The 15,613-nt window shown below is 39.4% G+C and overlaps 1 non-coding gene across 1 annotated transcript; it reads right to left on the reverse strand.

Moving 5' to 3' along the window:
• Positions 1-3,131: 3,131 nt before the first annotated feature.
• LOC133296973 (small nucleolar RNA R71) lies at positions 3,132-3,238 on the reverse strand. Its single transcript, XR_009749582.1, has one exon. It is a non-coding gene; the product is annotated as a small nucleolar RNA R71 (small nucleolar RNA).
• Positions 3,239-15,613: the final 12,375 nt, after the last annotated feature.

A 15,613-nucleotide genomic window follows, 5' to 3' on the forward strand; every position in this document is an offset into this window, starting at 1 on the left:
GGTAAAATAACTTCTTCCATGGCTTCCCTCGGTGGTGCATAGAGTTGAATGGTATTTCTTGTTTAATTTCCACATAGCTTTGCATGTGGGATAAATATTAATTAATTTCATATATAGCATTGATGTTGTATAAAACGTGTGTGTTTTGACATGAGCATTTGCAAATTTAATTTTAAATTATCTTAATTTTATAAAATTAATTATGATAAAATATAAAGGACGAGCCTAAAAGCAATATAATAAAATTGCTTCTTGTGATTGAAAAGTCACTGATTCGAGTATGGCAAATAGCTTATATGAGAAAAGATACTTGGGTAAGTAAAACAGGGACATTGACTATGTTGCCACCCTTTTAATAACAAATTACCGGATTGCCACGTCAAGAAATTTTTTTGCCAAAATGCCACGTCACAATCTCGCTAGTCTGACAAGCAGGAATGGTCCGGACACGTGTCAGCGTCTGAATGGTCAACCATTCTTGCTGGACTGCCCAGCTAGAATGACAGAATGCTGACACATGGCAAAAGTGCAGACATCCAGAGAATGCTTGTACTTTTGCCACATGTCAGCATTCTGTCATTCTAGCTGGGCAGCCCAGCGAGAATGATTGACTATTCAGATGCTGACACGTGTTCAGACCATTTCCGCTTGTCAAACCAGCAGGATTGTGACGTGGTATTTTGACAAAAAATTTTCCAGACGTGACAATCCGGTAATTTTTTGCCTAAAAGATGGCAATATGATCAATGTGCCCGTAAAACAACATTGACTAGCCAATTAAGACCCTTATTCTTGCAAGTCATTGAACTTTATATACTATGGGTTTGCCTTTTTACCATTTTATTTTTGATAAAAAGTGAGTTTGAATTGACCTAATTTATATTTAAATATCTTAATCTAAAAAACTATTTGAACAAAAAAAAAATTGATAAACGCATAAGCAAGTATTGTATGGTTTGGATTGGATCGGTGATAAACCTTTAGTTTATCTTATTTTATAGACTAAATTAATATAAAATATCAAGTTAAATAAGTCAAAAACTAAGGTTTAATATAATAATCATGAACATTATCTGAATTTTTGTTTAATGGAATCATCTTTGCTATTTTTTAGGGATTTGTTGACAAAAGGAGTCAAAGATGAAGATTGGATAAATAGAGATCACAACTAGAAAAGATAAGATCAAGAGATGATAGAAGAAGATCAAAAACAATAAGATTGAGGATCTTATCAAGTTGTTAGAAGTGGGAGCTTAAGCCCCCATTCAGAAGCTTAAGCTCCCTAAAAACGCAAATAGCTACTGCCTCTGGGCGCTTAAGCCCCCAACTCAGGGCTTAAGCGCGCCACAAGAAGAAAAAGTTGTCGCGAGGAGCGCGCTTAAGCGCCCTTCAAAGCGCTTCAGCGCGCAACGCGAATCAGAATTCACTGTCCTAGGGCGCTTAAGCGCGCTACAACAGGCTTAAGCGCCCAGACAGATCCAACTTAGGCCCATTCGAGTTTTCTACTAGGATACGAACTCTTGGCCAATAAAAGGGCCATTGGGGACCAGAAATACATAACTTTTAGATTGCTAAACAACTCGGGTGCTTGGAGGCGGAGGGAACGCGGAGAAACATCAGATTCATGTTCGTGAGCGGCGGAGACGGATCAACGTCAAGTGTTCACTGGAGATTTTGAAGATCCACCAATCACCTATGGAGTTTGGGGGAGCTTTTCTATTTTCTTTTGTTCTTGATTTTGCCATGTCCGGCTAGTTCTTTAAGTAGTTAGGGTTAGATGGATTTTAGTCGATTTATTATGCTTTGAATAATTCGTACGTTAATTTTCCTTTTTATCATGAATGAAGTTATCTGTTTTTAATGCTTTATATAGGCTTGAATCTTATATAATGATCATCGGTAAATGCATGACAATAGGGATGTTGGTGTGTGATCCATATCTGATAACTTCATCGTAAACGCTATGATTCTAGGGATAGACATAGAATTTGCGTAACCTTAAGATTCTTGAACTTAATGCTTGCATTCTTGGGGAATAACCGGGGAACTAGGGTTCTTTCAAGTTTGTAAAGGTTTTAGGGTAACAAGGGATTGAACTCTAATAACACGCGAAAGAATTGGTTAGATTGATATTAAGGACGGTTAACGTAAAGAAGGACTTCGAATCATAATAAGGAGATTAAAGGAAATCGAACCCCTAACTACGTTTTTATTTTATTAGTTAAATCACATCTTTAGTTTCTTGTCTTTAATTCTTGCAAGTAATTAGCTTAATATTTAATATTTTAATTTTGCAATTCAAATCCTGTTTCCAAATACACTTTCGATTGTCCAACTAAGTTTGCGATAGTGAATTAGTGCTTGGACCGTAATCCTCGTGGGAACGATCTCTTACTTAATCATATATTACTTGTACGATCGGTGCACTTGCCGTGAGTAGCAACAAGTTTTTGGCGCCGTTGCCGGGGATTACTATTTCAACATTAATAGTAGCTATTAATTCTTTAGATTGGACCTTATTTTCTGTTATTTAATTTTCTGTTATTTAAATTCAGTTTTATTTTCTTATTTTATATAATCTATTTTTCTGGTTTATGCGAGGTACCGTTGACACCGATTCCTTGCAATTCGACCCGGAGATAGAGAAAACAGCAAAAAGAAACAGAAAACTTGCTAAAGAAAGAAGACAGCAAGAGAAAGAAGCTTCAAGCTCAACAGAACCAAGAGAAGAAGCAATGGGAGACAACAATGTACCTCCACCACCTCCGAGAACGTTGGGAGATTACATGACTCCTGCTCGAGTTCCACAGACGGCGAGTATTGTTAGACCAAACGTGGATGCTAACAACTTTGAACTCAAGCCGGCACTTTTACAATTAATTCAGAAAGACCAATTTGCCGGAGGAAGCACTGAAGACCCTTACATCCATCTGGAAAACTTCTTGCTATATTGTGATACCTTGAAAATGAACGGGGTGTCTCGGGATGCTATTTTGCTCAGGTTGTTCCCATGTTCACTTAAAGACGAAGCAAGAGGATGGTTGCAATCGTTACCTCAAGGAAGCATCACTCACTGGGACGACTTGGCAACCAAATTTTTGGATAAATTTTTCTCATCTTCGAAGATGGCAAAGCTCAAGGCGGATATCACTTCTTTTGAACAAAAAGAAAGTGAATCTCTATACGAAGCATGGGAAAGATTCAAAGGACTGCTCAGGAAGTGTCCCCAACATGGCATTGAAGCCTGGGAGCAAGCGAAAACCTTCTTCCAAGGGATGACGCCGAACACAAGAACAGTGGTGAATGCTGCATCAGGAGGGTCCTTGAAGACAAAAACTCCAGAGGAAGCCTTGGAATTACTAGAGTCTCTAGCCTCTCAGGAGTATGATAATGCTCCCGCACCACAGAGAAGAGCGGGGATTATGAAGCTTGATGGCTATGATGCCATCTTGGCCCAGAATGATCAGATCCTACAGTCTAATAAGAAACAGCAACAACAACTAGATGCTCTCACAAAGCAATTTTCTGATTTTCAAGTTTCTTCTAATACTTCAGTAGCTCATGTTAATACTTTTTCTATTGTTTGTGATATTTGCGCAGGTGCTCATACTACTGATGACTGCAAGGCACCCGAAACTGCAGATGTTAATGGAATTTGGCATGATCAGAAAGTTCCATATAATCCAGGGAGGAACCAATACGGCAATAACCAGAATCAAGGGTGGAGAAATAAAAATCAACATCCAGGATTCAGTTATAGCTCGAATCATCAGCTAAATCCTCCTATGCCAGCACCACAGCAACCTCCACAACAATCAGAGTGGGAGAAAGCCTTTGCACAACTATCCAAGACCACATCAGACTACGTTCAAAGTACCAATGCATTCAGGGAAGACACTTCAACCTTTATGCAGGAGACCAGGGCCTCATTCCGGAATCAAGAAGCCTCTATCCGGAATCTTGAAACCCAGATCGGTCAATTGTCAAGGCAGTTCAATGAAAGAACCCAAGGCACTTTCCCGAGTAATACAGACGTTAATCCAAACGCACACTGCAAGGCCATTACCACTAGAAGTGGCATTGTAATTGAACCTGTGATTAAGCCTTCAGTAGAGAAAAAGAAAGTTGAGGGACCTGCCATTGAAGAAGAAAAAGAGAAAGAAGTTGACAAAGAGCCTACTGCAGAGAAAGCTGTTCCAGAAAAGAAAGAGTTCAAATGGGAGAAAAAGAAAGCTCAAGAAAGACAAGAAAAGCCATTGGAGCTCTCACCTTATGCAAGAATTCCATATCCGCAGAGGTTCAGAGAGGAAATCAAAAAGCAGCAGTATTCGAAGTTCCTTGACATCTTCAAAAAGCTACAAATCAATATTCCATTTGCTGAAGCCTTGGAGAACATGCCGAATTACGCAAAGTTCATGAAAGATCTCTTATCGAAGAAACGTAAACTGAAAGAATGTGAAACGGTTACGTTGACGGAAGAGTGTAGTGCTATAATTCAGAAAAAGTTGCCTCCAAAACTTGAAGATCCTGGAAGTTTCAGCATTCCCATAGAAATTGGCAACATTGATGTGGGAAAAGCGTTATGTGACTTGGGAGCTAGTATTAACCTTATGCCATTATCCATCTGCAAGGCTCTGGGGATTCATGAATTAAAGCCGACCAAAGTTTCACTGCAGCTAGCAGACAGATCTACCAGAAGGCCAGATGGAGTTATTGAAGATGTCTTGGTGAAGATTGATAAGTTCATATTCCCTGCAGACTTTGTCATCTTAGACATGCAAGAGGATGCTGAAATTCCCTTACTGTTGGGAAGGCCCTTTTTAGCCACTGCAAGGGCTATGATTGATGTGGAGCAGGGTAAGCTGATGTTGCGGGTTAATGATGAAACCGTAACTATTGATGTTCTTGAATCTATGAAACATCCTTCCGACGGAGGAGATTGCTTCAAGATTGATGTGATCAATGATGCAGTGCTAGATACAGTTGATGAAATACTCCAACCACTGATGGAATTGGAGTCATTAGAAGAAGATCTACTGCACAATACGACTGAAGCAACAGAAGGAGAACAAGAGGTTGAAAAGCTAGAAGAGAAAGTTGATGATATCATTCCAGGTGCACCAAAGGTTGAATTGAAAGAACTTCCTCCCACTTTGAAATATGCATTTCTTGGAGAAAGCAAGACATACCCGGTGATCATCAACATAAATTTATCAACCGCCGAAGAAGAAAAATTATTGAAGGTGTTGAGAGAGCACAGAACAGCTATAGGATGGTCTATTACAGACTTGAAAGGAATAAACCCATCTTTTTGCACTCATAAAATATTGATGGAGAATGAGGTGAAGCCAGTCAGACAACCACAGAGGAGATTGAATCCAACTATGAAAGAAGTTGTGAGAAAAGAAGTCGTGAAGCTCTTGGATGCTGGTATGATTTATCCAATCTCTGATAGTGCATGGGTGAGTCCGGTACAAACAGTTCCAAAGAAAGGTGGGATCACAGTGGTACGTAATGAAAACAATGAGTTGATTCCTACAAGAACTATTACCGGCTGGAGAATGTGCGTCGACTACAGGAGACTTAATGCCGCTACAAGAAAAGATCATTTCCCTCTACCATTCTTAGATCAAATGTTGGAGAGGCTAGCGGGACATTCATTTTATTGTTTCCTTGACGGCTATTCCGGATACAATCAGATAGCGGTTGCTCCAGAAGATCAAGAGAAGACAGCCTTCACCTGTCCCTACGGTGTGTTTGCCTACAGACGTATGCCCTTCGGGTTATGCAATGCACCCGCCACTTTTCAAAGGTGTATGCTATCCATATTTTCTGATATGATTGAAAATTTTATTGAAATATTTATGGATGATTTTTCTGTCTTCGGTTCATCTTTTGATGTTTGCCTCACTAACTTAGCTTGTGTTTTGCAGAGATGCCAAGAGAGTAATTTAGTACTCAACTGGGAAAAATGCCACTTTATGGTAAGAGATGGAATAGTCTTAGGCCATAAAATCTCAGAGAAGGGGATTGAAGTTGATAGAGCAAAGATCTCACTTATAGAAAAACTTCCCCCTCCCTAATGTGCGTGGTGTGCGTAGCTTTCTTGGACATGCAGGTTTCTATCGGCGTTTCATCAGAGATTTCTCAAAGATAGCCAAACCCCTCTGCAAATTATTGGCCAAAGAAGAAGAGTTCAACTTTGACAATGATTGTTTGATTTCTTTTAATCTTTTGAAAGAAAAATTGACTACCGCACCTATTATCACTTCACCGAATTTTGAATTACCTTTTGAATTAATGTGTGATGCTAGTGATTATGCTATAGGTGCAGTCTTAGGTCAAAGAAAAGATAAACTCTTGCATGTTATATATTATGCTAGTAAAATTCTAAATGAAGCACAATTAAATTATACTACTACTGAGAAAGAATTACTAGCTGTTATATATGCTTTTGATAAATTTAGAACCTATTTGCTAGGATCTAAAGTTATTGTGTATACTGACCATGCTGCCTTGAAATACTTATTGACTAAACAGGATGCTAAGCCGAGACTACTTAGGTGGATGCTTCTACTTCAAGAATTTGAGATAGAAATCAAAGACAAAAAGGGAGTAGAGAACCGGGTAGCTGATCATCTCTCTAGACTTCAAGAGAAAGAACTTCAAGATAGTTCAGAATTGATAATCCGAGATGAGTTTCCAGATGAGCAAGTTCTCTCAGTCAGCACACTGCCATGGTTTATGAATGAGCAAGCTCTTGCAGTAGACACCGCACCATGGTTTGCAGACTTTGCAAATTTCAAAGCAGCTGGGACAATTCCTAAAGATTTTTCATGGCAACAACGGAAAAAGTTTCTCCGCGATGTGAAAAGATACTTGTGGGATGAACCATTCCTATTCTACACATGTTCTGACGGAGTCATTAGAAGATGCATCCCTGAAGAAGAGATGAAAGATGTTCTATGGCACTGTCACGGTTCAGAATACGGAGGCCACTTCGCGGGAGAAAGGACGGCTGCAAAGGTTCTTATGAGCGGATTCTATTGGCCCACTCTATATAAAGATGCCAGAAAATTCGTGGAATCTTGTGATCGTTGCCAAAGAACGGGGAACATATCAAAAAGACATGAAATGCCACTAAACAACATCATGGAAGTTGAAATCTTCGACGTTTGGGGCATTGACTTCATGGGGCCTTTCCCCACTTCATACGGGAATAAATATATATTGGTGGCGGTGGATTACGTCTCTAAATGGGTGGAAGCGGTTGCTTTGCCTACCAATGATTCTAGAGTCGTGATCAACTTCATCAAGAAAAACATCTTTGTGAGGTATGGAGTACCAAGAGCAATGATCAGCGACGGAGGCACACATTTCTGCAACAGACAAGTTGAATATGTGCTCGCAAAATACAGTGTCAGACACCGCATTGCCACACCATATCATCCACAAACCAGTGGGCAAGTGGAAATATCAAACCGGGAACTAAAGCGTATCCTTGAGAAAACAGTAGGAAGCTCCCGGAAAGATTGGGCCCGCAAGCTAGATGATGCACTATGGGCATACCGGACCGCTTTCAAGACCCATTGGCATGTCTCCGTTTCAAATGTTGTTCGGGAAAGCTTGTCACTTGCCGGTAGAGATGGAACACAAGGCTTTGTGGGCTGTCAAGTTCTTAAACTTTGATACAAAAGCGGCAAGTGAAAAGAGGTTGTTACAACTGGATGAGTTAGACGAATTCAGATTATCAGCGTATGAAAGTGCCAGCCTCTACAAAGAGAAAACCAAGAAGTGGCATGACAGAAAAATATTGGGCAGAGACTTCAAGGTTGGACAACAAGTTCTGCTGTTTAATTCACGGTTGAGACTCTTTCCGGGAAAGCTCAAGTCTAGATGGTCAGGACCGTTTCTGGTGAAAGAAATACGTCCTTATGGTACAGTGGAAATCAGTCCACTGGATTCTGACAGAAGCTTCAAGGTGAATGGACAACGATTGAAACCATACCTTGGAGGAGAAATTGACAGAGGAACGGCTACCGTTGCTCTTGCAGAAACGTAAAGGAGGTACGACAAGCTAGTGACGTAAAACAAGCGCTTATGGGAGGCAACCCAGTATTTAAGCTTCAGTATTTTAAATTGATTAGTTTAGTTTCAATTTCAGTTTTTAGTTTAGGTAAGTTTAACATTTAGTCTTATGTTGAGATGAACGTACAGGTCTAAGTGGGAATAAAGCATACACAGGTACGCAAGTCTTATTTAATTAATCGTTGTGTATGATATATGCATAAGGGTGCAGTTGAGGTAAGGAAGAGATAGAGGAAAGAAGAAAAATATCTAAAGTATAAAGAGCTTAAGCCTTCTAAAAGAGGCTTAAGCCCCAAAAATGATAAATCCTATCGGCCTCAGCGCGCTAAAGCTCCATGTATCGCGCTTAAGCGCGCTCCACGATTAGAAAAACATTTGGTTCTGCCTATCCGCGCTTAAGCGCAGGAGAGGAGGCTTAAGCGCGCTCCTCGAGCTTCAAAATCCAATCCCAGGGCGCGCTTAAGCCCTCAAATGGAGGCTTAAGCGCGATAATTGAAGAAAAATAAGCCATTTGCCACTGCCTCTCCGCGCTTAAGCGCAGGTGAGGAGGCTTAAGCGCGCTAAACAATGAAAAAAGGCCATTTGGTTCTGCCCCTCCGCGCTTAAGCGCAGGAGATAAGGCTTAAGCGCGCTCCTCGAGCCTATAAACCCATACCCAGGGCGCGCTTAAGCCCTCAATGGAGGCTTAAGCGCGAAAACAAGAAAAAATAAGCCATTTGCCACTGCCTCTCCGCGCCTAAGCGCGAGAGAAGGAGGCTTAAGCGCGGCTCAACCTGGAAAAACCCAACTCGGGTAGGGCGCTAAAGCGCCCGTAACCGCGCTTAAGCGCTACCCTATCAGTTTTTTTTTTTTTTTTTTCAAGAACGCTGCTAACCTGGAAAAGCCCAAACCTTTCCCCCCTTTCACACTTACACTTCCGTACCCCCCCTAATTTCTTCAAGAACGCTGCTAACCCAAACACCCTACATACACCGGACCACCACAACCGCCGGTGACTTCCACAACCATTGCCATTCCTTCCAACCCAAATTCGGTCACTTTCACATCCGACTTCGGAGACCACAACAATTCTTCACTACGGAATTACCACCCTCCAACCTCCACCGAGGAATTCTTTAAGGGCATTTAAAAAGAAATCATCTTCCAAGAAAACAGAGGTAAGAATTCTGCAACCTTATAATTACAACCTAGCACATGAATACCAATTAGATTCCACGATAGTATCATTTAGGTTTTTGGAAGTTCGAACTGGGAATTCTGATAATTGTGCAGAAAACAAGTTTAGGGTTTCTGAGTTCACAACAATGGGAAAATTGGGATAGTTGTATACTCTGTTGTGCTTATTGATGTCAAAATTTCTGTTTCATCATGATGAATGTCAAGAACATACAATTCTTGATTTCTTTATTTCGGGTATAGTTCTATAAACTATCCTGATAGTAGGTAGGCATACCATTCGATGAAATGCCAAAACCAAATCTTGTTGTAGAAATGCTTGATAATCATGGGTACGTAGAAGTTGCAATTGACGAAGTGTAATAACCATGATAAGCTAAGCTGCATAAAGCCTTCGGGTCAGTTATAACTTGGCATATTGAGATGAGTCTAAAGCATATACATTCTATCATATATTTAAAAGTATGACATACAATTCTGGGATGGAATGGAATGGAATGAAATCAATATGGAATGGAATCATATTACTGCACTCCACTTGGCATTACTAGAATTATAATAATAGGTTGCTATCAATTTTTCTATGAATCACATCCACACATTACTATAGGAATACCCTATGTTGATTGTAATGAGTTAAACATGAGTGATTGTGTTTTTTATCATACTGATACTAGAAAGACTAGGGTGAGTATCAAGTAGCCAAAGTGAGCATATTTCTGTATTGTCAACACATATGTTTTACCTCCTCACCAAGCTATATTATTATCCTATAATTCTGAGCATATAAAGTGGTACATTGATTCCAGATAGCTGTTATTATTTTTCAGAGTGCATCTGCACCAAATATGAGAATTGTAGTTCAAAGTTAACAAAAGAGAACTTGCAGATGAACACAGTTACCATGATATACAATGTCATACTTGTTCCCACTCATTAGCTCAATGAACTCATAATTGTGACCAATTTGTGTTTCCAGTTTGAGTCCATACATGTTTAATAATTTCAGCATACAACCTGATATTAATCTGGGAATTGTTTCGTGGAATTTGCACTGACTTGCAACTTTTCTGATTTTCAGGTATGGCTCCGAAAGATAAGACTTTGGGAAAAAGGGTCCGAAAGACCAAAGCCCCTGGAGGCGTATCTAGCTCCTCCACACCCCCTCCGGTATTTGACTCCCACAGGTTTAGGACAGCTGAACATGAAGAGAGATACAACAAGAAAGTGGCTGCCAAACCCATAATCAGGGAGAGGAAGATGCTCCTCCAGCAAGGGGAATATCCGGACATTTACAACAATTTGGTCCGAAGAAGATGGAAGTCTTATTCCAACTTCCTTACCGACAGCTCAGGCACAATTTGTAGAGAATTTTATGCAAACGCCTACAACTTTGATCAGGGAGCCCGCCGCGTATACATCAGCTATGTTAGAGGCAAGGAGATAGCCTATGATTCTAACACCTTACAGGATCTGCTCAAGACAGCCCATCACAAACCAGGAACAAGATGTGAGTACAGACAGTTACTCAATAAAGTTGAGTATGGACCTGCTAGAAGTGACCCAGCGTCTGATACTTGGGACCCTATAGAAGAAGCTGCACCTATTTTGGATACCATTGCCCTTCCAGGAGAAAACTGGGAGATGATGAAAAACAACATTCGTCCAAAATTGTTGCATCTTAACCAGCTCAAGCCAGTGGCCAAAGTATGGTTCCAGTTCATCATTAATAACATCTTGCCCACCACCCACACATCTGAGGTGCAGGTAAAGAGAGCAGCACTTATACACACCATCATGACTGGGGGCACAGTTGATCTTCCGACAATCTTAGCAGATGGTATCTACGACTTTGCACACCAGACATCTGCAAAAGCTGCCATTGCACACAGCTCTCTCATCCAGACCCTGTGTCATCGGGTCGGCGTAGAGATACCCACTGAGCCCAGGCTAGTGGAAGTGTGCCCCCTATTGATGCTGCTCTCATCCGAACAACCATGGGTGTCCCATCTACTCCCCCATCATCTCCAGCACCTCCAGTACCACCAGCAGCACCAGCCCGACGGGCACGACAGCCAGATATCCCTGCTATATGGGAGGCAGTGCAGTCACTGCAGCGTCAGCAGGGATCTATGCAGAGGAGAGCTAGATACTCTCAGAGCAGACAGATGGCCTTTCAGGATTATATGAGTACACAGATAGTGGAGTTATTCCGCCAGAGAGAGATTCCGGCATTACCCTTCGAGTATCCAGCATATGTTGGATCTGATGAGGAGGCCCCATGCACGACCACTGCTGCTGACACTGAGACGGCCGCTGCTGAGAGTGATGCAGTCCACATAGATGATGCCACTGCTGCTGAGGCCATAGTTCGAGACGACCAGGAGGATGCAGGAGATGACGACACACCCACCACTGATATGGAGGAGGACTGACCCTCACATCAGTTTATCTGTTTTCAGACTTTTATTTTTTAATTATTATTTTGCTGTTTTTACTATTAGTCTAGTGCATGTAGACATGGAGGTATATTGAGACTGACCTGACATGACTGATATTGTTTTTGGATAGATGACATGCTGACGTAGTTTCTTTATCTGTGACATGTGTGCAGAGTACATTACCATTTTTTTCTGATATCTTGCTTAGGATTCTTTTTAGATTTAAATTTATTGCTGAGGACAGCAAGATTTAAATCTGGGAATGGGTACCAACGCAATTTATCAGACCATAAACTTCACATGGTCGGAAGGAGAAACTCATGATTACACGGAGTACACAGAAATATCCAAATTACAAATGCAGTGTTTCAAGGGAGTTTCTTAATATTATTTTCATATTATAGTTCATTATTTTTATATTATTTAGTATTAGTTTATTTTAGAATTATTTTGATTTAGTATTAGTTTATTTTAAGGTCTTCATATATATTAGTCAGTTAATATTTAAGTTTTTTTTTATTAAGACCCCTTCCATCTTAGTCAATAAATAAATAATTAAGTGGATCTTTAGAGGTTTTCCATTGTGCTTGATATGGATGCATAATGAATAATTACATGAAATTGGTTGATAGTTGATATCAAGAGTATAAAGATGTAGATAAATTTTATTTTCGTACGTAAATGAGCGTCAGTCAAGCATGCTTCATAGTTCACTGGAATAAGAGAAGAATAACTAGAGTAATCAAAGAGAGAGTGGAAATAAGTCTCACATCCTTCGCCGTAAGCTTTTGAGCCTAAACAGAATTTTTTTTTGTGGTGTGAACTTCTCTGTATGAATCACTCTAGAACTTGTTTTGTTTCTCTTTGAAATGGTCTGTAGTATACAATTGTTGAAATGATAGAGGCAGTTCTTTCTGAAAGCTAGATAGCCAAATAGCCACCCTGATGTTCATCCTTAGTTGAAGCCCCTTTGAGCCTAGGCCTATTTATTCATTGACAGCTTATTGTGAATAGCCATTTTATACACATCCTCACCTGAACTGATTAAATTTCAAATTTAAATGAGGGACTAGATATGATTGAAACAAAAAGAGAAAATCAAACTCTAAGTGTATGGGAGAAAAGGGTGAAAAGAGGAAAAAGCCAAAAAGTGGTGGAAAAGAAAAGCAAAGAAAAAGGTTGAAATGTGTATCTGTACAAAAACAGAAAAACAAAAACAAAAGGAAAAGGGAAAAGAAATAAAAGACTCATATTATATGAATAAGTGGAAGAAGAAAAGAGAAGAAAAATAAGAGAAATCTGTTTACTATACGTTGAACAGTTAAACTAGTTCCTCTTTGAAGTTGAATTTTGATCAGTTATCTTACGCCACTTACTCAGATGATTCCTTCCCTTTTATCTAAAGCCACGTTACAACCTTAACAAAGACCTCTTGATTGACTTTGTATAGTAGTAAGACTGTGGAGAGTGAGAATATAAACAAGCTTATGGTAGTGTTAATTCAGTAAAGTAAGAGTGAAACACATACCCTTAAACACTGAGTATGAGTGAAAATCCAGTGAGAGGGTGTTGTGGGAATTAAATTGTACTACTCTTCCTTTTGAGAACGCATGTTATGATTTTATGACTGGTGAATTATGGTTGTTTGCTTGAAATGGATGTGTCATTGATTTTAATAAGTCTGAATACTTTGGTATCTCATTATTGATCAGTTTTCTGCCTGATATTCATTAAGCATGACTAGCCGTCTTCAAACTTTCCCATAGTTTTATTCTAATTAGTTGCTGAGGACAGCAATGTTCAAATCTGGGAATTGTTTGATAAACCTTTAGTTTATCTTATTTTATAGACTAAATTAATATAAAATATCAAGTTAAATAAGTCAAAAACTAAGGTTTAATATAATAATCATGAACATTATCTGAATTTTTGTTTAATGGAATCATCTTTGCTATTTTTTAGGGATTTGTTGACAAAAGGAGTCAAAGATGAAGATTGGATAAATAGAGATCACAACTAGAAAAGATAAGATCAAGAGATGATAGAAGAAGATAAAAAAAAACAATAAGATTGAGGATCTTATCAAGTTGTTAGAAGTGGGAGCTTAAGCCCCCATTCAGAAGCTTAAGCTCACTAAAAACGCAAATAGCTACTGCCTCTAGGCGCTTAAGCCCCCAACTCAGGGCTTAAGCGCGCCACAAGAAGAAAAAGTTGTCGCGAGGAGCGCGCTTGAGCGCCCTTCATAGCGCTTCAGCGCGCAACGCGAATCAGAATTCACTGTCCTAGGGCGCTTAAGCGCGCTACAACAGGCTTAAGCGCCCAGACAGATCCAACTTAGGCCCATTCGAGTTTTCTACTAGGATACGAACTCTTGGCCAATAAAAGGGCCATTGGGGACCAGAAATACAGAACTTTTAGATTGCTAAACAACTCTTGGGTGCTTGGAGGCGGAGGGAACGCGAAGAAACATCAGATTCATGTTCGTGAGCGGCGGAGACGGATCAACGTCAAGTGTTCACTGGAGATTTTGAAGATCCACCAATCACCTATGGAGTTTGGGGGAGCTTTTCTATTTTCTTTTGTTCTTGATTTTGCCATGTCCGGCTAGTTCTTTAAGTAGTTAGGGTTAGATGGATTTTAGTCGATTTATTATGCTTTGAATAATTCGTACGTTAATTTTCCTTTTTATCATGAATGAAGTTATCTGTTTTTAATGCTTTATATAGGCTTGAATCTTATATAATGATCATCGGTAAATGCATGACAATAGGGATGTTGGTGTGTGATCCATATCTGATAACTTCATCGTAAACGCTATGATTCTAGGGATAGACATAGAATTTGCGTAATCTTAAGATTCTTGAACTTAATGCTGCATTCTTGGGGAATAACCGGGGAACTAGGGTTCTTTCAAGTTTGTAAAGGTTTTAGGGTAACAAGGGATTGAACTCTAATAACACGCGAAAGAATTGGTTAGATTGATATTAAGGACGGTTAACGTAAAGAAGGACTTCGAATCATAATAAGGAGATTAAAGGAAATCGAACCCCTAACTACGTTTTTATTTTATTAGTTAAATCACATCTTTAGTTTCTTGTCTTTAATTCTTGCAAGTAATTAGCTTAATATTTAATATTTTAATTTTACAATTCAAATCCTGTTTCCAAATACACTTTCGATTGTCCAACTAAGTTTGCGATAGTGAATTAGTGCTTGGACCGTAATCCTCGTGGGAACGATCTCTTACTTAATCATATATTACTTGTACGATCGGTGCACTTGCCGTGAGTAGCAACATTATACATAAACAAATGCAAAATTAATATGTACCATGAATTGTTTCCAATGGAAATAAAATAAAAAATCAACGATACCAAGTATATGTAAGGAGAAAAAGAGAAAACGCAGATGAAAGAAAGGCAAAATACAAATTAAAGAGTTTTGCTTGCAGACATACAATATGACCAGCATTCTAAACTCACCCTAGAGAACACCTAGGGAGATGAGTAGCAAGATACTTAAGTAAAATTTAAGAGATACATATAAATTTCAAACCATAATGTATATAAATACTAGTAATGTATGATACTTAACTAGAACTTAAAATGATATATATAAGTTTTAAACCATAATCTTTCAGAATCTACAGCAAAGAAGGACCTGCCGCCAACCCCTGTGCTTCCTTTCAGTTTCTGGCATATTGACCTGGTTGTTGATCCATTCAGATTGCAGTCTGCAAGTACAAGATATAAACAAGTTATACATTGCTAACAAAAATGCCAATGAAATTAAAGGTATTAACACAAAAAGCTTTGTGGCAATTTACATGGGAAAAGCAAAGGATCCGCTGCTACTTGTGCTGTAATCTGATCGAATAGAGATGCTTCCAGAATAAGGTACAGTGCATA

The sequence above is a fragment of the Gastrolobium bilobum genome, unplaced genomic scaffold (assembly GCF_033153095.1).
Source record: "Gastrolobium bilobum isolate Gb01-03AN ecotype WA unplaced genomic scaffold, APGP_CSIRO_Gbil_v1 utg29494, whole genome shotgun sequence".
NCBI lineage: Eukaryota > Viridiplantae > Streptophyta > Magnoliopsida > Fabales > Fabaceae > Gastrolobium > Gastrolobium bilobum.